At 44.6% G+C, this 24597-nt stretch overlaps 1 long non-coding RNA gene across 1 annotated transcript; it reads right to left on the bottom strand.

Moving 5' to 3' along the window:
- Positions 1-11643: 11643 nt before the first annotated feature.
- On the bottom strand, positions 11644-24206 carry LOC139083682 (uncharacterized). The gene is made up of 2 exons (XR_011540593.1): positions 24051-24206; positions 11644-11778 (listed from the first exon to the last, which is right to left on the bottom strand). It is a non-coding gene; the product is annotated as an uncharacterized lncRNA (long non-coding RNA).
- Between the last annotated feature and the right edge of the window lie 391 nt (positions 24207-24597).

A 24597-nucleotide genomic window follows, 5' to 3' on the forward strand; every position in this document is an offset into this window, starting at 1 on the left:
AACAGGATATATTGGAGTATATGAGGAAGCCATTTGGTATAAAACTAATTTGGCCTAACATGGTTTTTCCAAAAGGGCCTGACATGGCCGTGGAGCATGCATTGTATATCTGCTTTAAGCATTTGCTTTGTCCCAAAGACAAGAACAAATGGCCCCAAGACAAAGATGCAACTTCCCCCACACTGGCATGTCCTTAAGGATAAGCATCTCTCCCCAGGCTAGGAACTGATTGCTGCGCTCACCCTGCTGTGTCCATTGAGACAGTAGACCTGCCACCTGCTGTGTGAATAGCTGTGCTGTGGCGGCTAGGCAATCTCGTGACTGCTGTAACAACGGGACATTCCTATCATAAGTGGTGTATGCTTTTTGTTCCAGGGTGGTATATAAGCACTCTGTACACCCCACTTCTTTGGCGCCCTTCCTTCCTTGGGGAGGGAAGTCCCAGGGCTAGCGCTCAGATCTGGCTCATAATAAACTCACCCCAATTTTGACTTATAGGTTGGTTATGGATTATTTGTGGTGACAGAATTCTCATTCAGAAGGCATTGTTCTGTACTCAGTGCTGGAAATCCTTCAATGGGTCCCCATAACTTCCAGGATGAAGGTCCGAGATTCAGACTCCTTCATAAAGGCCTTCTCAGCATGGCTGCAACCTTGCTCTCTATTCCAAATTTGGAAGGTTCCAATCTTGGAAATAAGAAACTCTCTCCTCCTGAGGGGTTTTAGGATTTTAAAAAATCATGTCATTAATTTTGCATGGTATTTGATAAAGAAATAGTTTAAGGAAGAAGTAATTACTCTCTATTTTACAGGAGTATATTATTGAAGATTTATCACGGATCCACAACACTCTACTTTCAATTGTAAAATCCATAATGCTCTGAAAAACAGAAGTCCTTTTCCATGTTTGGCATAAATTAGTCCACAGATCTGACCTGAACTGACATGAGGTTATTCAGAGTCTATATTTATCTTACGTGGTATGAATATTCAGACGTTTCACTGCAGAAATATTAATGTGTTTAATTACAGCCACAGCCCCAGACCCCCCTAGAGCATTTTATATAACATACGACATCTACAGTGTATTACTTCTTTAAAAATCTCAAACATGCTGAAATCTGAAACATCTCTGCCTTAAGATTTTTAGGTAAGTGTTTTGGACCAGTATAAATTTATTGCAATATAACTCTTAATAATATTTAAAATCTATCTTTAGAAATCCATAGGATCATCCTATGTAAAGTCATATCAATCCCCACCATTCCCCCTTCTGGTGGTTTAAAAACATATGCCCACATATTTTAAAATATATCCATATAGTCTTTGTTATTCTTCCCTTCAAAAGGTGGAGCTTACTTCTCCCCTTGAACGAGGACTGGAAGAAGAGACTCACTTCTAATGAATAGAATACCGAATAAGTGATGGCATGTCATTTCTCAGATTAGGTTATAAAAAGACTGCACCTTCCATCTTGGATGCACACTCTCTCTCACTCTCTCTCTCTCTCTCTCTGACCATTCGCTCTGGAGAAGGCAGCTGCTATGTTACGAGCTGTCCTGTGGAGAGGATCGAATGTTGAGTAACTATGGAGAGTGGGAGCTTCAGCAACATCTAGCAAGGAACTGAGGCCCTTGGTCCAACAACTGATGCAGATCTGAGGCTTGTCAGCAACCATAGGAGTGAGCTTGGAATCAGATCCTTCAGCCCCAGCTGAGCCTTAAGATGAGACCTCAGCCCAGGGGGACAGCTTGACTACAGCTTCAAGACGGCCCCTGAACCAGAGCCACCCACCTAAGCTGCTCCTAGACTCCTGACTCACAGAATCTGAGATAATAGATGTTTATTGTTTTAAGCCGCTAAGTTTAGGGTAATTTGTTACCCAGCGATAGACAGTGAATACATCCGTCAGCCTTCTCTACCCTAGCACCTTATTTCTTTCCCCATCACACTTTATCACAAGCCAAAGTTTCATTTAGCTTTTAATTTATTCATTTGTTGTTTATCTTCTCCTCCTTCTATGACGGAGGGACCAATGAGCATATTCAGGGTTGTGCTCACATCCCTTAACGTGAGGCCCGGCTCACAGAGGCTGAATACACACTGAAGGATGGAAGGAGAGGGCGAAAGGAAAATTATTCTGGGGACAGAACCAGGGAGGCAGCGAGGGTTTGGGGTCAGTGTTAACAAGTAAATTATAATCATTTGAAAGCTCCAAATCCCAGAGAGTAATCCTCCCGCCCCCCGCACGTGGTCCAGGTGGTCACCAGGCCCCCTGGACTCTGCCCCCTCACTCTCCCTGAGGGTGTCACTCCTCCACCCTCACCACCCTCTCTCACTGCCAGCCTCCATCATTCTTCACCAGCGTCCTCCTGGGTCTCCTTGTTCCCACCAACCCACCTCCATTAATCCGTTCTAAACACTGAACTGTGCCCTGGTCGGGGGAGGGGAGAATAAAGGGAAGTTGAGGGTTCCTCTCTTTCTCCAGGATCCTAAATGAACCCAAAACCCCCTTCCAAAAAATTAAGAACCAGTGGTTCAGAATAAGATTTCCACTCCTATTGCACCCCATTCAGTGAGAAGATAAGGAGAAAGTTAAGCAAGAGTATTGTCAGTTCTAAAGAGAGTGAAGATAGCTCACCTCATGCTCAGGAGTGTAAATCACATTATTTTTCCAGGAAGCAGTTTAGCCATAGGTTCAAAGACTTAGAACCCTCATCCTCTGCCACCCAGTAATTCCACTCCTAAGAAGCTACTTGTGCACCCTGGGACTATGGCAGAGATTTGAATAAAGATTCATACACAAGGATGCACAGCACAGTTTGCTTTTAGTAGATTATAAGCAACCCAGCAACAAGAAAAAGGCTTAAATAAATTAGAATATAACCATTAAGTGAACATTATTTACCAAGTAAAACTGTACTTTCCAGTTTTTTAATGACATGAGAAAAACCTCACAGGATAATATAATGAGATGTTATATATAAATATATGTACTTATTATGTAACACACACATATACAACAACAGAAAAAAATACATCAAACTGTTGCCCCTGATGATCTCTGAATAAGGAAGTAACGGGTGATTTTTATTTGCATCTTTATGATTCTATGTATGGCCACATTTTCTACGTTGAACAAGCATTGCTTTTACGCTTAGCTAAGAATTATAATTTTCTTAAGTGAAGAACAGGGAGGCATATGGAAGAAAATAATCTGAAATAACATCCAAGACCCTTGTTGGCATTCTCCTCCCTACACGCCCAGAGATGCTACCATGGCAGGCAGTCAAGTTCAGGGGAAAAGCCACAACCCAGGTGAAACGGGTTCCCACCCAGGTTCTGCCCATTGGTCCTTGAACAGCAGAGAAAGGCGGCCATCAGTCCTGTTCATCAGGGAAGACTGGCTGGTGTAAGGAACAACGCTGGAACCTATTGGCTTAACACAGCAAAGCTTCATTTCCAGCTCAGTCTGTGGGGGGTAGGAGGCAACATGCGGGGACTCTATTCCATACTTCCTTCGGGGACTCAGCTTGCTCTTCTGTGAAGATGCAACCATCTTCAACACACAGCTTACAAGATCCTCGGGGAACGGGAAAAGAGAGAGGGAGAGAGTCCTGCAGGGGAGATTTTGACACTCCTGCGAATGTTCATCAGCCTCATCTCAGTTATGTGGCTCCTACTACCTGTAATGCTCTGGGAAGTGTGGTTTAGCTGGACACCCAGGAGGAAGAGAAGAGCGCAGCTTTTCCTGAACTTCTGTCTTCTGTTCCTAAAGATTCCCATGAAAAGGGACACTTCTTCCAAGTCCCCACGGCCTGCAGAGTTCTGTGCCTGGGAAAGAGAAGCTGGGGAGCCCCCTACCATTGCTCACTACCTCCCCACTGGATGCTGGACAGAATTCGAAATCTGCAAGGCAGACGGTGTCTATTTCTGGGTCCATTGCTCCTGGCAGCCTTGACGCAGGTCCTTGTCAGGCTTCCCGCTGCCAGGGATCCTCTACCACATGGGCAGTCTCCCTCCTACTGATGTGATTCCCAACACTTTCTTTGCTGGAAGGCAAAGGCGGATTTGGGCAGCCTGTCAATAGCAAGGAAGCTGGACGATTGAGAACCAAGCTTTTCTCATTGCAGAGTGCTCCAGGCCATTTTGGGGAACTGACCAACCTGGTACCCACCCCCGCCAAAAGCCCTCCTCTCCACTGGGGCTCTGATCCCTCCCCGCAGAGGCAGAGGAAGGGAAGGGACAGGCGGTTAAGCTCAGAGGCTTCAGGCCATCGCACCTGCATATAGAATGACATGTGCACAGTCTTCCCAACCGCACAAGCATCACCATCACCCTAGTGAAAGGCCAGAGGCAGCAGATAAAGGAGAAGTTGTGGGATGAGCGTGAATTAATACTGAGCCTACGGCAAACTCAGGCAAGAACGGCATATGCGATGAAAAGACATTAATTGCTTAAACCTTACTGGGGGGACCCAGGATTCCTTACTAAAGAGAAAGGATTTAGAAGTCAAGTCTCTTTAAAGCCTAATTGGTCCTCAGAGGATGCAGATTTGCCCCACAGAGGAGACTCAGGAAATGTGACTCAGGCTGCAAAGGCGATTCTCAGAGAGAGCTGCTCCCATGGGTACAGTGAGCTCCAGCCCCATGTTGGAACAACAGAGGACTCTAAGAAGGGGCCAAGTTCACAGGACACAGACTCTTAGAAGCCACACGACCGGCAGCCAGGGCTGGGCTTCCTAAGTGAGCGCCCAGATGCAGTGCTTCTCAAAATTCCCACCCAACCATTCCAAAGACAGAGCGGCAGACACGGATGTATCAGGACCGAATCCATAGCCCTAAAGAGTTGACCTCAAGTAGATTTATTTATCGATGTTTAAAATTCATGGAACCCTACCTCCAATTCCATGTTTTATATATGTTTGTTTAATAACATCTAAAAAATTACCATCAATATCATTAATGTGCTCTCTGCTTCCCGAGGCTTCATCTCAGACCTTGGTCTACCACCTACTACTCCAAATATAGGCCCCCAAATGGCAGCCTCAGCTTCCCTGGGAGCTGCAAGAAATGCAGAATCTTGGTCCCCTCCCCGCCCAAAGGATCAAAACCTGCATTTTAACCAGATCCTGGAATGACTCATTTGCACATCAAAATTTGAGAAATACTGCTTTGCCAAGTGCTAGAAGGAGTACAGACACCCTAGTTTGAGAAGCATAGCTGTGTAGACTTTTCTGGAAGGTCCGTTCATGATTCTCCATCGTACAGCTCTCTCCCTCATTAACTAGTTTTATTTTCTCCTGAATACTTATCTGATATTATTTTGTTTGCGTGTGTGTTTAGAATACAAGCTTCATGAAGTAGGATCTCTTGCAGACCCTTGCGTGGACAATCTTGCCTATTGTAAGTGCTCAATAAAAGGATTTTGAGTGAATGAATCTAACTGGGGGGGTGGGGGTGGGGCACGGACAAGGGCTGAATTACAAAAGGTAAATCAGGTGTCAGTCTTTTTACAGAAATTTCCCCATAAAGAATAATGTGGGTATTTTTCTCTCCTGAAAATCAGAAACAAAAAGTCATACTGGAATGTCCTCACAAAAATGATTCCAGCTGTCAGTTCCGATGTGTGGATTTTCCCCCCCACACACACCACCCAGCAGTTGTCTGACATCAGCTGGGTGTCCTACAATTCAATTCCATTCTGATGCTGTCTACACAGAGATAGCGTCAGATTCCACAAGCCCAGGCGTCAGTCCCACAAGACTGCTCCAGTTCATTCGCCAACTGCAACCTCAGGTTGTCAGCTGTGCTTCTCATTGGCTGGCTATAAATTAGAGGTTGTCCTGACTCCTTCATTGGATTCGATTAATTTGCTAGAGGGAGTCACAGAACTCAGGAACCTGGTTTGCTCTCTGGATTACTGGTTTATTATAAAGGATGCTAAAGGATATGAATCAACAGCCAGATGGGGAAGCGATGGGAGCGTCTGCGTCCTCTCCTAGCACATTGCTCTGCCGGAGTCTCCACACGTTCACCAAGCCAGAAGCTCTCCAAACCCCATCCTTTTGGGTTTTTATGGTTTTGATTAAATCACTGGTCATTGCTGGGGCCTTTGGGAGGTGATTAGGGCATAAGGGTGGAGCCCTCATGAATGGGATTATTGTCTTTATGAAGGAGGCCCCAGAGAGCTCCCTTGCCCCTTCTGCCAAGTGAGGACGCAGCTAGAAGACACTGTCTAGGAACTAGGAAGCGGGCTCTCACCAGACACCGAATCTGCTGGAGCCTTGACCTTGGACTTCCCAGCCTCCAGATCTGTGAGAAAGGAATTCTGTTTTTATAAGCCACCAAGTTTATGGTGATTTGTTATAGCAGCCCAAGCAGACCAAGACAGGTAGCATGTGATCCCGTTTACAGACAAATGGTTACACCAGGTTGGCGGAGAGAATGGATCTGACTCTAATGGGGCATCTTTGGGATGATGGAACAATTCACTGTCTTGATTGAGGTGGTGGTTACATAAATCCACTTGGATGATAAAATTGTATAGAACCATACACACCAACCTACCCACATACACACACACACACGAGTGCATATAAAATTGATGAAATAAAACTGATGAGTAAGTTCTGTGGATTGTACCTATGTCAGTTTCCTGGATTTGATGCTGTACTAGAAACAGATAAGATGTTACCACTGGGGAGAACAAGGGTACGCGGGACCACTCTACTAGTTTTGCAACTTCCTGGGAATCTATAATGATTTCAAAATAAACAATTTAAAATATCAGATTGAAGTTTTGATGATAGGGACCATGTCTTGTTTTTAAAACATTTAATGAATAAGAGATAATTTTCTACTGTTCAAGACAACCTAAGCACAGAAATGTTTTGATTTCCTCTGTACAAAACGCGTCTCCCTAAATTAGAGAGAGTAGTTGAGCCAAAAGTAATTAAGCATCTATCTTCACCCGGGTATAGGAGTAAATAACCCCATGGGGGCTTAGCTTCTTGCTTCTCACGTGGCAGCCTGGGGCAGGACCTGTGGAGAACTGCCCCGCTCAGAAGGAGGAGAAGTGAGCCACCCAAGAAGGCTGCATTTGGTTTGGGGTGATGGACGTGGCTGCCATTGTGCAACGGTGTCTGAGTCCCACCATGAGCCCCGTGACTCAAGCAACAGAATATGGTGTCCAGCGCAGCCAGCTGTTGGTCCAAGAGGAGCTATACTATCACCTCCATCACCAGCCACGTCCATCCTGAGGAAGGGACACCCATCAGAGAACCTGTCCCCGACTTGAACCAGTGGGGAATGAGAAGATGTGGGTAGGCAGTTGGTGACCTTCATTTGCCCTTTGATTTTTCTCATCACTAATACATAGTCTTTTTCTGGGCACACTGTTCTCACTTGGGTCGAACTGTGGGTGGCCTAGAGGAAATGAATGGAAGCTCTATAAATAACTCAAGCTCTTCCAAAGCCGTGACAATAAAGCCAGAGCTTGGAAACTCAGCAGCCTACAGGGACTAGACAGGAAAGGGAGTGAAGCGGGCCAAGTCGGCAGTGTGAACCAGAGAGACCCAGCTCCGTCTAAAGGAAGCGGCCAGCTGACTGCTCCCTGGAGACCCAGAGTGGCCAAACTGTCCCGCTTCTCAGGACCAGCCAGAAACCTGGGTTTTTATGTGAAATGCACTCTTTGAAACTTAACTAAAATGTTTAAGACACCACATGGGCCAGCAGCCCCCCTATGCCCGCCCCTAAGGAAGGAAGGCAAGGACCACGGGAGGGCCAGATGTCAGTCTATGGCCAGAGACACCAGCTCTACTCTCCTGGCCTTGACGTCGTCCCTTCTCACGCTTTCTTAGCAACAGAGACCGAGAAAAGCGCTCTCTCAGGGGAAGGAAGGCAGAGTGAGGAGTGGTGGGAGTTTGGACCAGCTCCATGCTCAAGAATAAAGAAGCAATGTGCTCTGACAAAAGGTATTAACATGCGGGCACTCCCAACCTCCCATCTCCCCTCCTCCTACTAGTCAAGCAGGGGGGACCTTGTAGGCAGAGATCTGGAGGAGAGCTGGGGGAGGGGAGTGTGGGCGCTGAGCATCCTTGGGTTCAGGAAACCACTAGGCTTTGAGGAATGTTGTCAGGGACTAAGATGAGACCATCCTCACTGCTCTTTAAGAAGCTCGGGTAAACTTGAATGGCTCTTGGCCACTATACTGTGTATGTGAATTCAGTGAGACCTTGCCAAGACGGGGCCGGTAGGGGCTAGGCTGGGAATTAGTCTGTTTCCTGTATAGAACTTCTTTCTGTCCTAAGAATGGAAGGAGAAGTTTTTTCCCCATAGTCTGGAAGTTTAGGGGCATTTTCTAAAAGATTTAAGCCTCTGGGACTTGCCCATGTTTCCTAGCGGTGACCGTCTTATAAATGACAATGTCATTTAGGATCTTCAAGGCCAAGTGTGGGCAGAGCAGCTGGCTCCCTTCCCAGCCAGTCTGTGCAGGAGAGGAACTCCTAATTAGTTTAAGAGCAGAAGTCTGGGGTAGGGAGGGGGCACAGCATGAGGAAAATTCACCTCTGGCCTTGGGGCCGGACAGGGCTTGTCTGGAAAACCTGTGGGACCACCTGGCAGAAGCCCATTCTGAGAAGGTGTTGACAGATGAGAATTCTCTTGAGAGAGAATTTCCCCAAATGGGAGCCAGGAGGCAAGGTCAGGCATGAATGAAGCCTTAGTCATCAGAGGACCACAGACTCTGCACCCGGCCCAGGTGATCCGAATCTGGCCCATAGACACCAGTTGAAATCCTGGGCAAGGGAGACCTGGAGCCAAGACAGAAAGAAGGGTCCTCATCCAAACCAGCTAGAGCCTGGGGGCACCAGAAGAGGAGAGGGGCTTCATCCCCAGCAGTGTGCCCAGAAGGGTTGGCTCCCTGGGGAAGGGCCCACAGGGGTCAGCAGAAGAGACAGGTGGAGTAATGAGGGCTCAGGAAGCAGCTGGGAGCCCATGGAGGGACCAGAACCACATGTTCTTAAGTACAAATGAGACATCTCCTAGAGACCCCAGAATTATGGGGGTGGGGGGGGGCGCCACACCTTCAAAAATTTGGCAGGAACAAGAAAAGACACATTTAAGCGTGAAAATTACATACATTTTAACTTCAGTCTTGGGGCCCAGGAAGGCACAAAATGTAGGAACATCCAGATGTTTCTCCAGTGATAATTCAAAGCATAATGTTTCACTTCAATAAGTTTGTAAGCTCTTGGAGGACAGAGATTTCTCTCTCTTTTATTTAATGCCCTCTCTCCAATGACTAGAAAAGTGCCTGGTACACAGTCACGTCAGCGCTCAACTGAATAAGCTAGAGAGTTTCAGAACTTTACCTCCCCGATTCTTAATCTTTTGGCAGCAGCAGACCACTGTCTTGAAATAAAACTTCAAGTGGAAGTGAAAAAACACAAAATAGATAAAATGGAGTTTCTCGGATTGAAAAGGAGATGGCATGAGGGATCCGCGCCCAGCTCAACCCATTCCTCTTGGCTGACCCTGTGAATCCTCCAGGCCTCAAACAGCACAGTTGGAAACACAAATAAGGTCATGTTGCAAAAAGGGAGGCTGACAAAGATGCCAATGTGGCCTTTCCTTCAGGAGGCATTTGACAAAACTCAACATAAGGAGGCCCCTTGGGAAAGTATTGGTGATAGCTTGGCATATGGATCGATGGAGAAGTTAAAATCAGGGCAACCTTTAGTTTATTATGCAGTGACGGAGGGCAGAGCAACCACAACCTGGACTGTCACACTCCTCCCGCCAACATGTCAGCACCCAGCAGGCTCTGACACTTCATAAATATTAATGGCCTTTGGCTCAGCAGTTTCTGAATATTCCTCAGTTTAAGCTCAGCCTCAACACTTCCCAGGGCAAGGAGCGGGGTTGAATTAAGATGCAGCCTTTATAAAATGTTGACTTGTATAAAATGTTGAGTTTAATTCTATTATTATTTTATCCTTCCAACCCAAACCTCAAATTTTGCATTTATATTGAGTTATCCCTGACTAGGTCCAGTGGCAATGTCACAACGTCCCTACCGGGACGCATCCCAAGCAGCCTTGATGATCTTCTTGCTCCTTCACACCAGCAGCTCCAACATTTGCCAAATCGAATTCAAAAGAGTAACGTGAGTTCCTGATGGAGGGCTCTCCCGTCTGCACCCTGGAGTCGCGCAGACCTGGGACCAAATTTCTGCCCTGTGAATGTTGCTGGTTTGGGCAAGTCACTCCGTTTCTCGAAGTCTCAGTTCAACAATTCTAAAGTGTGGGAAATAATACTTTCTTCAGTTTCCTATCACTATGGCAACAAATTATCACACACATGGTGGACTAAAACAACCCAAACTTATCGTCTACCACTTCTGGAGGTCAGAAGTCTGAAATGGGGCCCATTGGGCTCAAATCAAAGTGTTAGCAGGGCTGCATTCCTTCTGGAGTCTCCGACAGAGAATCTGTTACGTTGCTTTTTTCAGCTTCCAGAAGCTGGTCCCCGTTCCTTGACTCAGGGCCCCTTCCTCCACCTTCAAAGCCAGCAATGGCTAGTCCAGTCTTTCTCACACTGTATCACTGACTTCTGCCTGCTGCTTCCATTTATAACGACACTTGTGATTACATTGGGCCCACCTGGATTGTAGTTATTATAGTTTAGCAGCATTTCTTTCTACTAAGCCCTAGAGCACTCACCGGGAAGGGTGTGACATCCTCCTGACCCTGAGTAACGTGACCGTGAATTTCCTTGGCTCTCAGCCACACCACGGTGCCATCCACTACACTTTCTTTTGATCAGTCATCGTCTCATGGATCCACAAGTTTAGCCACTTTTCCAGGTTTTCCATAGCTTCATTGAGCGTTAACATGTTACTGTAGCAGTTTCCAGAGCAGCCTCTGGTACAGGCTGGCAAATTTCCTCTTCCTTTTCCGTGATGTACCATATTGTCGACTCATTAACGTTGAACCCAAAGCCAATGGCACTAAAACTCGAACTTGAACAAAGCTCGTGTAACACACGCGTTTCCTCCATAAGGCACATCACAGCGTTCTTGAGCTTAGGAACGTGGGAGAGCATCTCAGCACTACACTTGGAGGCCACTTTATACAGCGAAATCACTAACAAAAAGCACAAAAATGCAGAAAACACGGGACTAAATAGACTGAGTAAAGGACACTTGTTTACATTATGAGAGCTGAAACAAGATGGCAAAGTGTCACCTTGTTCGACCTCAGCTGGGAACACGCATGTTGGCAGATTCAAATTTTTTTTGCCTCTCTGTTCACATCCATGAATGACCAGGAAGGTGCGGCTGATATTGATTCTAGAGTTACAAATAAATTTTCGTGAGCAAGAGAATTCACAAATTCAGAGTCTGTGACTCATAAGGATCGACTCTATCTGGTGTTTTTTTGGGGGAAATGGCTGGAGGGTTGCACTCAGCTGGGACAGTGCACTGGGCGTCTACATGTGGCCTCTCCAACATGGTGGCCTCAGGGTGATTGGCCTTCCCCCAGAGAAGTGGTGGCCGGCTGCACCCCAGAGTGGGCATCTTAAGAGAACAAGGAGGAAGTTGCATGACCTTTCCTGACCTAGCTTTGGAAATGACACAGAGTCACTTCTGCCACATTTTATTGGTTACAAGAGAGGCGTCAGACAGCCCAGCTTCAGGGAAAGGAGAATTAGATGCCACATCTTGGTGGAGGAGAAGTTGCTATGTCCATCTTGGAAAACACCATCTGCCAGAGTGCTGGAAAAAAAAACAGTAGCTATTATTTGATACAAAACAACAACAAAAAATGTTTCAACCAAACGCCCACAAGTGTAGAAGTCATTACTCAGAAAGATTGCTTTTGTAATCATCTGCTTCCTCACAAGGCTCTAACAGCTGGTGAGCAGCTGAGAAGCTCTGGCTACACGTTTAAGGAAAAGATAGACAGGAGCTAAGGAGAGCGGGGAGGCAGCCAGAGAGTCACACGACCCAGGATTTTGAAAAAACTCCGAGTTCTTTAATCCAATTAGGACACAGTCTGGTCCCAGCCAAGTGGAGGAATTCACATCTGAACAACAGTGTTCCAGAACATTGGTTTACCCAGACGGAAGCACCTGAAGACTCTGTTAAAAAATATAAATTTGTTCAACACCCTGCCTTACATATATGAATCTGCAGGTCTGTCGTCTTTTTGACAAATACTCCAAGTTATCCCGGTGTAGCTACACGGACAGGTATCCTTCTCCGACCCAGGAACTTAGAGAAAACTCTCAGCTCCCACATTGTCACTCAGTTCAGCTCCTTCAGGAGTCACCAGAGATCGTGTTGAGACGCTTCTAGACCCACTCGCGTTCCCAGGAGGTACCGGGTGTCCCCGACTCTGTGACAGAGAGCTGGAGAGGACAATGAGACATGCTCCAATGTGTGAATCCTCTTTAAAAGCACCACCCTATCAGATGGGTATTGTGGTCTGCAGAATAACGCCTCCTGCAGAAGATGGCCATGTCCGAACCCCTGGAACTTGGGAATATGTTACCCTAGACCAAAAAGGGGAATTAAGGTTGCAGATGGACTGAAAACATGCCCCATGTTGTACTGCTATTAATTTATCACTCTGAAAAAAAGTCAACACAATGTTTGGCACATAGTCGGGGTTCAATAAATGGTATTACCATACCGTGACAGGGATGTGTCTTCATTCTGGTTGACTTTTATCTTCCAAAACTTTTAACTAAGCACTCAACTTTAGTAACAGAGTAGTTCATGCAAGAGAACTTTGGAGAAAGCACAGAGTAAGGGAATTAACAGAGACTTTGGGAGTTAACATGGAGTTTTCTGTGAACATCAGTGACCAGGAGTCTGCCTTGAGTTCATCCAGTTTCTATAATCACTTCCAATAATTTGTACAACCAAACACAATGGAAACATTTGAACATACAACAAATGTTTACAACTCAAATCACAGACAAAGGGCCAATCTCTTTAATGTATAGAGAGTTCCTAGAAATCATTAAGAATAAGAGAAGGGGTCACCCCAGTGGCATAGTGGTGCTCCACTTCAGTGGCCCACGGTTTGTAGGTTCAGATCCTGGGTGCAGACCTACACATGACTCATCAAGCCATGCTGTGGCAGCATCCCACATACAAAATAGAGGAAGATTGGCACCGATGTTAGCTCAGGGCCAATCTTCCTTCACTCTCAAAAAAGAAAAAGAAAAAAAAATAGAAACAAGTACAAATGACATGACATGAAGGATATGAATAGATACTTCAGGGAGAGGAAAATACAAAGAACTGTTGATGCAATGAAAATACACTGAGCCTCAACATAGTAAGAGAAAAGTAAACTAAAACTACACTGGAATTCAAAAGTGTAGAAAACTCTGTTGGCAAGGTTCTGAAGGAACAAGCACTTTGATACACAGCTAATAGGAGTGGAAGTTTGTACAGTCCAATTGGGGATTAATCTGACCCTATCTACCAAAATACTAAATCAGTCCCCTTTGTCCATCTATATTCCATTTGGGGAATTTATCTGACAGATCTACCCACAGAGAAATGAAATGACACTCTGCAGCTTTGTTCGTCATAGGCAAACATTGGAAGCAACCCAAACCTCCATCAATGGGGTACTGCTTATAGAGTGATATATCCATTTTGTGAAATACTAGATAAGTGGGGAAAAAAAAAAAAAGGCATGATAAAACCCCCCAAAGTGACATAGAAACATCTCCAAGACACATTGTTAAGTGACCAAGGCAAGAAGCACAATGTGCACAGTATGCCACCTTTTGGGTTTCCAAAAAGAGGGTAGAAAATAAGACTGTATATTTATATTTGTTGTGTCAACTTAAAAGTAAATTTGCCTATTATTTTATATCAAAATGAGTTTATTCAGGAATAGCCAAGAGAATTGCAATTCAGGATGCACATGCTATGGCAAACCATAGGCAAATCTGGAAAAGAAAGAAGGGAGCTGCTTTTACAGAGAAAAAGGGGTATTTGGGGGGGGGGAGTGGGGGGGTGCTGTTCCAAAAGAAAGTCCATTGGTGGAAATAACAGTTCAGGGAAGCAAATGCTTCTCATTGGCTGAGCTGAGGCATTTCTCATTGGCTGAGCTGCAGCGTTTCTCATTGGCTGGGCTGTTGCCAGGTGGGGAGAGAAATCTTCCTTCAATAGTGAAGTCATTGTCCTTCCTGTCCAAGATGCCCGAGTCTGTCTCTTCCTGTTTGGAGTAATTGATGATGCGTGATAGGGCTTGAGACCCTCCCCAACAGGGCTTCCAGACTCCAGTTAAGGTTTCTTTCATTAATTTCTAGAGCTTGTATGTGTGCATGGAACGTCTTTAAAAGGATCCATGAGATCTGAAAGCGAGGTTGGAAGCTGGCTGGGTGGATGACATGGATTGAGGGCACTTTTCTCTGTGTACCATTTTGGCTTCTGAATGTTGTTTGTAAATGCATTACTCACTAAAATTTTAATTAAATCAAAAGTATTGTTTAGCAATTAAAATGGTTAATGTTCCAAATTACAAACAATAGATGTCTCCTCAACAGGACAAGGAGCATGACAGATGGTCTATCGAGAAGCATCTTCCTCCTCATGTAAAATATTAGCCTGGGAAACACACAAGTAGCTTGTTAGAGAGAAAACTAACATGAAAGTCGGAAACAACAACTATAGTTTAGAAACAGTTTAGATATGTTAGTTTTAGTTTCTGTTCTAAGTAAAATACATTTCAATTGTGGTATCGAGACATAAGAGAAGTTTATTGCTGGTTCTCAGTGTTTGTTTTTCCTGATTTTCTTCTTACAAAATAGTGTGAGATGGGCCCAGTCCCGTGGCCAAATGGCTAAAGTTTCACGTGCTCTGCTTCAGCGGCCCCAGTTCGCAGGTTCGGATCCCAGGCACAGACCTACTCCACTCATCAACCATGCTGTGGAGGTGTCCCACATACAAAAAAAATAGAGGAAGATTGGCACAGATGTTAGCTTAGGGCAAATCATCCTCAGCAAAAAAAAAAAAAGTGTGTGTGCCTGTGTGTGTGGCTTAAATAATGTCTGTAAATAAATTAATTGTGCTACTGTGTATTCATCATTCAAACATGTTAAGGAAAGGAGAATTCTGTATGAGTTTAGTAGAAAAAGCTTACCAAAAAAGGACTATGATTCCACATGAAATACACTTTTTCTCAAATGTTTCTAATTGTACTATGTTTTGAGCATGAGGAATCTGATAAAAGCATAACTGTAATATAACAGGGTCAAAATGCATCAACGGTGGCAATCCTCATATATTATTATTCTGTGTTGGTCCCATAAGAAATTACCAGGTTTGACATATTTAGAACATAAGTCCAACACCAAATCATTCCCTTTCTGTTACCCAAATCTGTATTCTACTCATTTAGAAATAGTCTTTCCTACCTCTTCAATTAGTAAAAGGACCCACTCATTTATCAGCCACCTGGGACAGTTTTTAGAGCTAAACAAGACACTCAGTAATTATGCAGGGACAAAGTCCTATGCCACGTTGCCAAGGCAAACGAGACACTTTACCTGCTGTGGTATTCTTGATAAATGGGAGCCGCAGAGTATTTATAAGGCTGGTTTGGTTGTAATAAATTGCATCTTTCCAATTATGCTACAAATTGCTTCCAGGGGGCTCGAGTTGAACTCTTTTCCGTAAAGGCACATTGAACAGGACTGAAGTGGTACCCAAACCCCTAAACTATCTAAGCGATCTAGCCACCTAAGCACCTCACTTTTGTCAAAACTAATGACGTGTCCGCGATGATTAGCGACTGCATTGATAAACAAGATGAAGCCTTCCCAAACTTACTCTTGCTGTATTTATTTGAATTTGTGTCGCCTGATTCTTTTCCTGATCTGGAATTCATCTGCACTTAAAAAAAATTATTGTGTTACAGCTCTTTCTAGGAAAATAGCTTTAAATTTTCACTTCTCCCAATTCGAGACATAACGGATCTCACCAATGTGTAAGGCAGTAATAGCTCAGATGCTCTGTTCTTAGATTTACGTCTCCCAGAGCCAAGTCAATCACCACCAAGAAAGACTCAGCCCTGCTTGTGTTATATATACCAAAGTAATAGTTTTAGTTGTTTCACAGATTTTGTCAATTCAGTCTCTTCATGGAGACATACCCCAAATCCATTTGTCCTGTTTGAAAAGTGGGAATAATACTGTTATCATAGCATTGTTAGTCAGCCTTACACGGAGTCTTGGAAGCCTTGGAGGGCAGACATGTACCCTCGAAATTAGCTGCAGCATGTCACTGTATGTGCATGTGTGTGTGTGTGTGCATTTTTTCTCACAAAAAAATAGTTCATAGCAGGGGCGGGCCCGGTGGCATAGTGGTTAAGTTCACACACTTCACTTCAGTGGCCCAGGGTTTGCCAGTTTGGACCCAGGGTGCAGACCTACACACCACTCATCAAGCCATGCTGTGGTGTCATCCCACACACAAAATACAGGAAGACCAGCACAGGTGTCAGCTCAGCAACAATCTTCCTGACCAAAAAAAAAAAAAAGTTCATAGCACTCATCAAATTCTCCGAGAGGTTACCTGAGGACTCAGGAAAGGTTTAAAACAGACACAGCTCAGTCGAGAGGGCAACTTTCTTCTGGGCGTTTATTCTGGACAGATGTGTCCACCTAAGTGGAAACTTTGTCACTGGCATTTACGTGAACAGGGCAGCCTATGGCTCTACACACTTTCAGGTGGCCCAGAATCCTGGATTATGTTGCATTTGGCCCCTCCCGCCTTAGGCTGTTCATATGCGCCAAGTATACATTGCTCATTTTCCTCTTAATTTAAGCCTTTGCCTACCTGCCCCAGTGCACTTGCACACCTACTCAAGTGGTGAGATTAAAAGGGTGGAAACCTCTTTTCAATGACCTTTTCCTATTTTCAGATTTCTCCGGTACCAGAAAGGAGGCTCTTCCTGTCCACATCCCACCAACGCATCGCTGATAAATTAAAATCAACTTATTCTGCATACAGTAAACATAAGACTTGCTCTTCTAATATCTGTTTTGCCAGAGAATATTTGGTAAAGAGAGAAAAAAAACAGGTCCTTCTACACAAATGAAATGAAAACAAAATTCCCAAGAAATGCTCAGGATTCTACGAAATTCTAATCTTCCTTTAAATGTGTTGTGGCCTTGGATATAGTAAATCTTTATGGGAGGACCTGAGTTGGCTCATTAGATCTGGAGACGAGGACGGTTTGAGGACACTGCTGCTCTGGGTTGGAATACACTAGAAATCCTCATCAGCACTTGCCCAGCATGTTGAATCGTGTTCAGAGACCGTAAGCTGTGGTGATCCTGGGTCTGCTTCCGAATGAATGTCATGCAATTTTCTCTCTTACTTCATTAAAAAGCTCAGACTATCGGGGCCGGCTGGGTGGCGCAGCAGTTAAGTTCACACGTTCCACTTCAGTGGCCCGGGGTTCACTGGTTCGGATCCTGGGTGCAGACCTATGCACGACTTGGCAAGCCATGCTGTGGCAGGCGTCCCACATATAAAGTAGAGGAAGATGGGCATGGATGTTAGCTCAGGGCCAGTCTTCCACAGCCAAAAAGAGGAGGATTGGCGGCAGATGTTAGCTCAGGGCTAATCTTCCTCAAAAAAAAAAAGCTCAGACTATATCATCTGCCTGGGGAGGTCTTGAGGTACACCAGTTTCCACATACAGGGATGGCTTCCTTCTTCTCAGGGTGCTATTCTAAGAAGCAGACAAACTCAGGCCTTTCCTATGGACTTGTGCTGTATTTGGCAGTTTTATAGAGAATGTGCCCAGAACAACAAAAGCCTGTTTGCAGTTCTAGTCATTTTTTTCCCGGCCTTTGACCCTGTGGACCACACTCTGTTTTCTCCGCCCAGTGGAGAAAGGGTCTGTGCATCACACACTCGGACTTTTGCCCCTGTCTTTGAGGTGCATGCATTAGGGACTTAAAGCTCAGTGAATGCTGCCCCTTTTAGGCTCTGTCTCCAATCCCCAGGGGTTTGCCCCATTTTATGTCAGTAACTTTGCCTTTGCAAGCTTTACTTAGCCTTCTTTAAAAAAAAAAAAAAGAAAAAGAAAAAGACTATAATCAAAGCAGGGCTTCGTTGCCTTGGGGCAGGGGAGGCTAATTGGGAATTAACCCTCTTTGGAGCTCTTGGTCAAGGGCCAGCAACATCTCCACGGGAGTTAAGTCAATACCCAACGGCCTGCCTTTGCCCTGAGAACAGTGTGTGTGGTAAGGAAGTTGTCCCGTAATCGTAGGATACGAAGAAATGTCTGCTGCAGTCTAGACTGAAGCTGTTCTTTTTACTTCCACTTTAAACTATCTTCTGACTCTGCCGAGAGCCGAGAGACAGGAATCCATCTTCATTTGCCAGGCGTGTTTCTTATTCAGAGGACCACATATTTCATCTCCACCAGATTTCAGAAACATCCCGGTCCCCTGCCTCTTAATGACCATCCATGTGTCGTCCTATTAAATAGATCCAATTTCCGTATCTTCTTTAGCTACAAAATGTTTCAAAAGCGATTGCTTAGATGAACCTCATGGCATCCTATTGCAAATGACACGAAAGCCCAGAGCAGAGCTGGTTTGCTTTCTGAATCGGATCGCATAAAATTCTTAACCAAGTCATTTTCTGCTTTGGACAACTGTGTGGTATATCTCAGAATACACAAAAATAATAATATTTGCCAAACACAGGAAGGTAATTATTTCTGCCTTCCGAATAACAATATTTTATAAATATGTAACAACTTCACATCAAAGTCGATCTGACTATGTTTAAAAATCGAGGCTGCTATCCCTGGGTCCCTTCTGAATAGCCAGATGGGGGCTCCTGGGACACAGCGGGGAAAGACAGAGAAGTGACATTTATTGAGTCTCTCCTGTGCTTTGCGCTATTGAGTCCATTTAAAGCCCCAGAAGTTGGTATTACTATTTTCATATCACAGAAGAGGACTCTACGGCTTAAAGAAGTTCCAGACCTTGTCCAAAGTCATTCCAGCTAGCAGAGTCTAGATCTGAACGAGATTTGGCTCCCTGTGAGCCTGTGTCCCTGGATAAGGGATAAAGGACAGTCCCTGGGGACACACAACCTTGAGTAGGAAGCAACTTCCTGTGGAACAATCTAGCATGTGGCCTGGAAATTGGAGTACTAAGTAAATCAGAAAGAAAGGGAATCATCCAGGAAATAGCGGCAGAGGACTGTCTTCAGATATGACCTAAAGGTGGTCCTCAAAGGACATCTGGGCGGGCCTTAGTGACCCTGGTGACAGACAGGAGCTGGAAGAGGTCTGGTCAGAAGGCATTGGGACTTCAAGATACATCCAGGGCAGGAGGGACAGAGACAATGGAGTGAGGGAGCTGACTCATCCACACGCTGATCTGAACTCTGTCCGAGGGTCTGGAAAGATCGCACTGGATCCACAGACAGAACTTGGCAGAAGGTCTCTCTGGGAGCGTGCAGAGAAGGGAGGTGGGGGCAGAGGAGGGTCCGAGACTTGAGGAAAATCAATGGTATTGAGAAAATCAGAGATCAAGCTCAGAAGTGGCCCAGAGAGACCCTATGGGAGGAGCAGGTGCCCAGCTGCAGGGCTAGGATGGGAGGATGGTGAGGGCGCATGGCTGGGAGCATCCATTCCCGGGCACGGCTAGCACAGCATGACCTTGGACATGGAGGAGGACTGAGCCCTCAGGCACCGTGCCTCGGCCACTGCAGCTGCCCAGCTCTGAGGAAACAGGGACTGACGAGCATCCTCAGGATGGATGTGAGAAGGCACTGGAAGCCAGCTCAAAATGCATCCACTGTCAACGGGATGGGAAATTAGAAAAGAAATATAAATATCCTCAAACCAAAAAACAAACTAGGAGTCTGAGAATCAAAGTTGAGGCTTTTTCCTTTGGAAAGATGCTCCAGCACTCGGCTTTGTTTCATGACCAGGCACCCAGGAGGGTGGCTACAGGAGGACACTGTTTCCAGTGGTGGCCCCACCCAGCACAGCTACAAAGCACAGCAGGTATCTGAAGCTTGAGTAGAACTGTAACACATAGAATTGAGAGGGTGGAACGGATTCCAGGTCTGGAAAGAAAATGAACAGAGGCGAAAAGTTTGGAAAACCACAACAGGTGTTTGGGTAACAGGGAGCCAAACAGCTCTTCAGGGCCGGGCTGTACCTCTGGAGGACCAGAGAGAGGTGCAGAGAGGGCACGTGGCCAGGGCAGGGTGGCTCTGAAGACATCCTTCTCAGCCATCACATCCTTGCCTGAGGCTGGGCAAGATGCTTTCACCTGTACCGTTGTGAGACTGAATCATAAGCAAGGTGAGCCAAATGGGAATCTTTCCCTGCTCTCCGTCGACAAGGAGACAGCGCCTCCCCAATTAAGCATGGCATCTGCTGAATCATGAGGTCTGAGCTTCCCTCCAAGCGAAAGTGCAGATGCTGCTCCAGCAATCCCCAAGCGGCAGGAACTTGGGAGAGGGAGTGGGGAGGCTGCATCGGGTGCTTCCTGAGACTATTTCTGGACAGGATGCAAAACATCAGCATGCCAACATCTGTTGTTGCTTGCAACCTCTAGGCAAGCGTGTTTTGGAGATGCTTAGAAAGAAAGAAATCTTCCAAGTTGCTTTAAAGGAAAATTATTGACTTCTCTCTGTTGTCTGACACAGAAACATTATTTTCTCCATTTTTCTCTTTTCTGGTGTTTATGATTTGTTGTTTTGTTCCGTGACTACTATTTTAATTTTAGGAGCTGCTTTTAAATTTGCACACGTGAAGAAATAGAATTAAAGAGGTCTTCTCCTCTGCATTTCTAACACTCAGCTGCTCTCTTGCCTTACCTGTCCAAATGCATTGACCTTAATCCTCCAGACAGTTCCCTCTGTTTCCTAACCATTTTCTCTCAAAATTCTGAGGACACTACCCCATTGCCTTCTGGGTCTTGATTCTGTGGAGAAGTCTGAAGCCAACCTGATTTTTGGTTCTTTGGGGGTTACCCGATTTGTTTTTGTTGTTGTTGTTGCTTTTACTTTTTTTCTGTTTGTTATGGGTCTCTTCTTCATGCCTCAAAGATGGAAGTGTCACTTGCCAGGTCTAGATGTTGGGCTCTTTTTATTAATTCTGCTTGTTTTTAATGAATCTTTTCAATTTGAATTTCCAATTCTTTCTTTAGCTCAAGAAAGTTTCTATTTGTTTAAGGCTTCTTTTCCATTTGTTCTAGACTTTCTAACATGGACATGGGTCTCCTCGAACTGCCATCTGTGTCTGTTTTTTTCTTCTCGTCAATTTCACTCCCTCATCTTTTTCACATCCTTGACTTTCACTTTTAGGTACAAGGAGAATTTCTCACGCATGTCTACTTAACCGATCTGATTTTCTGCGGCATTGAATTTGTTACTTGCTGCTTCCATGTAGGATTTTAAATTCTGCTTTTTGTTTTTCATCTCCTCACATTTTTGCCAGATCTCTCTGGTCTTTCTCCATGACTGCCTGCTCACCTCGCACAGGTGCAGTATCTTCCAGAATGGTTTAAGGAATAACGGTAGAAAACTTGTAACCTTTTCTCCTCTCTCTTACAGAGCTCTATTTCATTGGACAGCATTTGCTCTGGGTTCTTTTGAAGCAGTGTGAGGCATTGGTAGTGATTCTTCTCTACAATGTTGCTTTATAAAGCTAGTAAATTTTTTCTGTCTTTGTTAATTCTCTTGAACAGTAGTCCGTGATTGTTTATTACTGGGAATCGGCATGGACTCTGACACATACTGTTGGAATCCCTTCCAGATTCTTTGCACTCAATAAAATTGAAAACCACTTACAGAGATTTAGTTAGCCAGATCAAGTATGTGGCATCGTGTAGAAACTAAGGAGGGAGCCTGGACCAGTGGCTGCAGCAACACGGAGCATCACTCCAGTACCAGGCAGCTTCTTCCTCTGTCCCTTTTGATACCCAGCAATTAATATTAGAGCATAAATCCTGAGACTTTTGCTCCCAAAATATTCAAAATATCTTGACTTATGAAAGCAAATTAAAGAATAGTATGATAGTCCACCACAACCACAGATTAAAAAAGAAACATCACGTGATCATGTTAACACATGCAGAAAAGACATTTGACAAAATCCAACACACATTCATGATAAAAAAAAAACCCTCAGTAAACAAGGAATAGAGGGGAACTTTCTCAACTTGATAAAGACTATCTATAAAAACCTACAGCTAACATCATAATTAATAGAGAGAAATTAGAATCTTTCTAAGTAAGATCAAGTACAAGGCAAATATGTCCCCCCTCACCACTCCGTTCAACACTGTACTAGAAGTCCTAGCTAATGCAATAAGGCAAGAAAGGGAAATAAAAGGGATACAGATTGAGAAGGAAGACATAAAACTGTCTTTGTTTGTAGATACAGGGGAAGAAGAGAATTCCTCTACCCTCTCTAGGTCATTCCGGCTGGGCTATGAAGAAATTCACATGAGACAGAATAACAGGAGAAAAACAAACAAAGCTTTATAACATATATACATGGAGCAGACCCAGGAAACTGGGTAACTCAAGATAATGGCCAAGCTTCCAGCTTAAATATTATCTTCAGCTAAGGGCAAAGGAGGATGTTGGGGTAGTGGTTTGGGATTTCAGAGGGGAGGAAGACAATTGACATGGAGATGGAAATGCAAATATTTGTTAAACAAGTTTTGCTGGGCCCAAAATGGGCTTGTTGGTGCCATTCTGTCATGTCACATCTATTTTACATCATACTATAGCTATCTTATGGTATTGGTTCCTTCCTGGAACAGGCCTTCTATGTTAAATTCTTTTAGGCAGTTTGGGGGAAGGTCAAATGTTCTTCCTGAGTCTTCTGAGTCTTTATTGTCTTCAGCTCAAAATAATCTGCATACCAGAGTGGTGCATCCTGGGGCAGCCTGCTCTGAACCCCATCATAGAAGACATGAAAACCTATGTAAAAAATCTCAAAGAATCAACCAAAAAACTCCTGGAACTAATAAGTGATTATAGCAAGGCTGCAAGACACAAGTTTAAGTAATACTGTAGTATCCAACACCATATTATCATACTATAAAGGGATAATATGGTGCACACTATTTTGTGACTTGCTCTTTTCACTTAATGGCATACCTTAGACATCTTGCCATTTCAGCACATGTAAGTCATCTTCATTCTTTTTCACGTGTGTATAGCATTCTATTAGATATCAAATTCACTTACCCAGCCCCATCCTGAGGGTATTTAGGTTGCTTCAGGATTCATTGGTCGGTTGGTTAATTTTTGCTTGCAATATGATTTCATGAATCACCTTATTATTTCCCTATTCCCTTGAATCTTCTCAAAACACAAATTAGGGCTTTTACAAAATCTCCAAATGCTCACTTTTGCAAATGAATTTTTTAGAATAACACTGTTAACAATAGTCACCTCTGAAAAGTAAGATCAGAGAGAAAGGTCATGTGGCAAGAATGTGATAATATATTTCACCATGTATCTTTTTCCGCTATCAAAGTTTTTACAGCTAAATGTAATGAATTTTAATTAAAATGTAAATAAGCAATGCTGCAACAATAGTCGCACAAACTGTTTTTCTTCTTTAGGGCTATGTCTCCGGGAAAGGATCTAGAAGTTAGATTACTGAGTGAAATGGTATGCACCCCAAAGTGTTGTACCAACTCTCACGGCCTAAAGAAATTTGAGAGGTGCAGGATTCTGCATGTGGTTCCCACCATCAGGAAAAAAAAAAAAAAAAATGGAAGCAGCCGTATATAACTGAGTTTGGTCTCAAAGTGAAGGTTTCACCGATGCTAGTGTGGAGGATCTGGTCTTAAAATCCATTAGAAAATAGTCAATTGGTGGAAATGCCGGAACAGGTCCTGCATGACGCCTAGTTGTAGTTCTGGATCAAAAGGACAAGGTGAACGCTCTGAGGTGAGCTTACAGAAGCTCAGAGAGGTTACTGGTGCGTTAAAGCGTGGCAGAAAGGTGACATACCTGAGAAGTCCAGCTCAGGCGTCGTTCAAACAGCGCTCCTACTTATTTCTTGGAGATTCTCTCTGTTCCACCCTTTCCTGTTTCTGGCTTTGCCCCCCAGCGGGCTTCTCAAGGTCACAAGACGGCTTCAACCGCAGTCAGAGATGCAGCTTCTCCGCTCACATCCAGAGGGAGAAAAACAAATTGCTGAGCTTTGCGCTGATTGGGCCACCCTGGAACCAATCACCGTGGCCAGATGACTGATATGCAGATCAGCTTTGACCAGCAGTTACCGGAACCAATCTCACTGGCAGGAGGAGGAGCAGGTAACTGTAATTGGCTGAGGCCATTCGAGACACGCCCCTAGAGCCCTGGAGGAGCCAATCCCAACCAAGCCTCGGCGACTGCCTTAGCAAAGCAAGTCACCAGGCATGGAGGCGAGAAACCCACTCTGGGTACCACGTCAGAATCTTCCGTGGATGGGAAGGAGAAAAAGACCACCGTGTGCTGAGAGCCTACGTTGTGTACTAGGCACTGAGCAAGAGGCTTTTATTTTTAGTCTAATCTT

Source organism: Equus przewalskii, chromosome 5 (genome assembly GCF_037783145.1).
Source record: "Equus przewalskii isolate Varuska chromosome 5, EquPr2, whole genome shotgun sequence".
In the NCBI taxonomy this organism is placed as follows: Eukaryota; Metazoa; Chordata; class Mammalia; order Perissodactyla; family Equidae; genus Equus; species Equus przewalskii.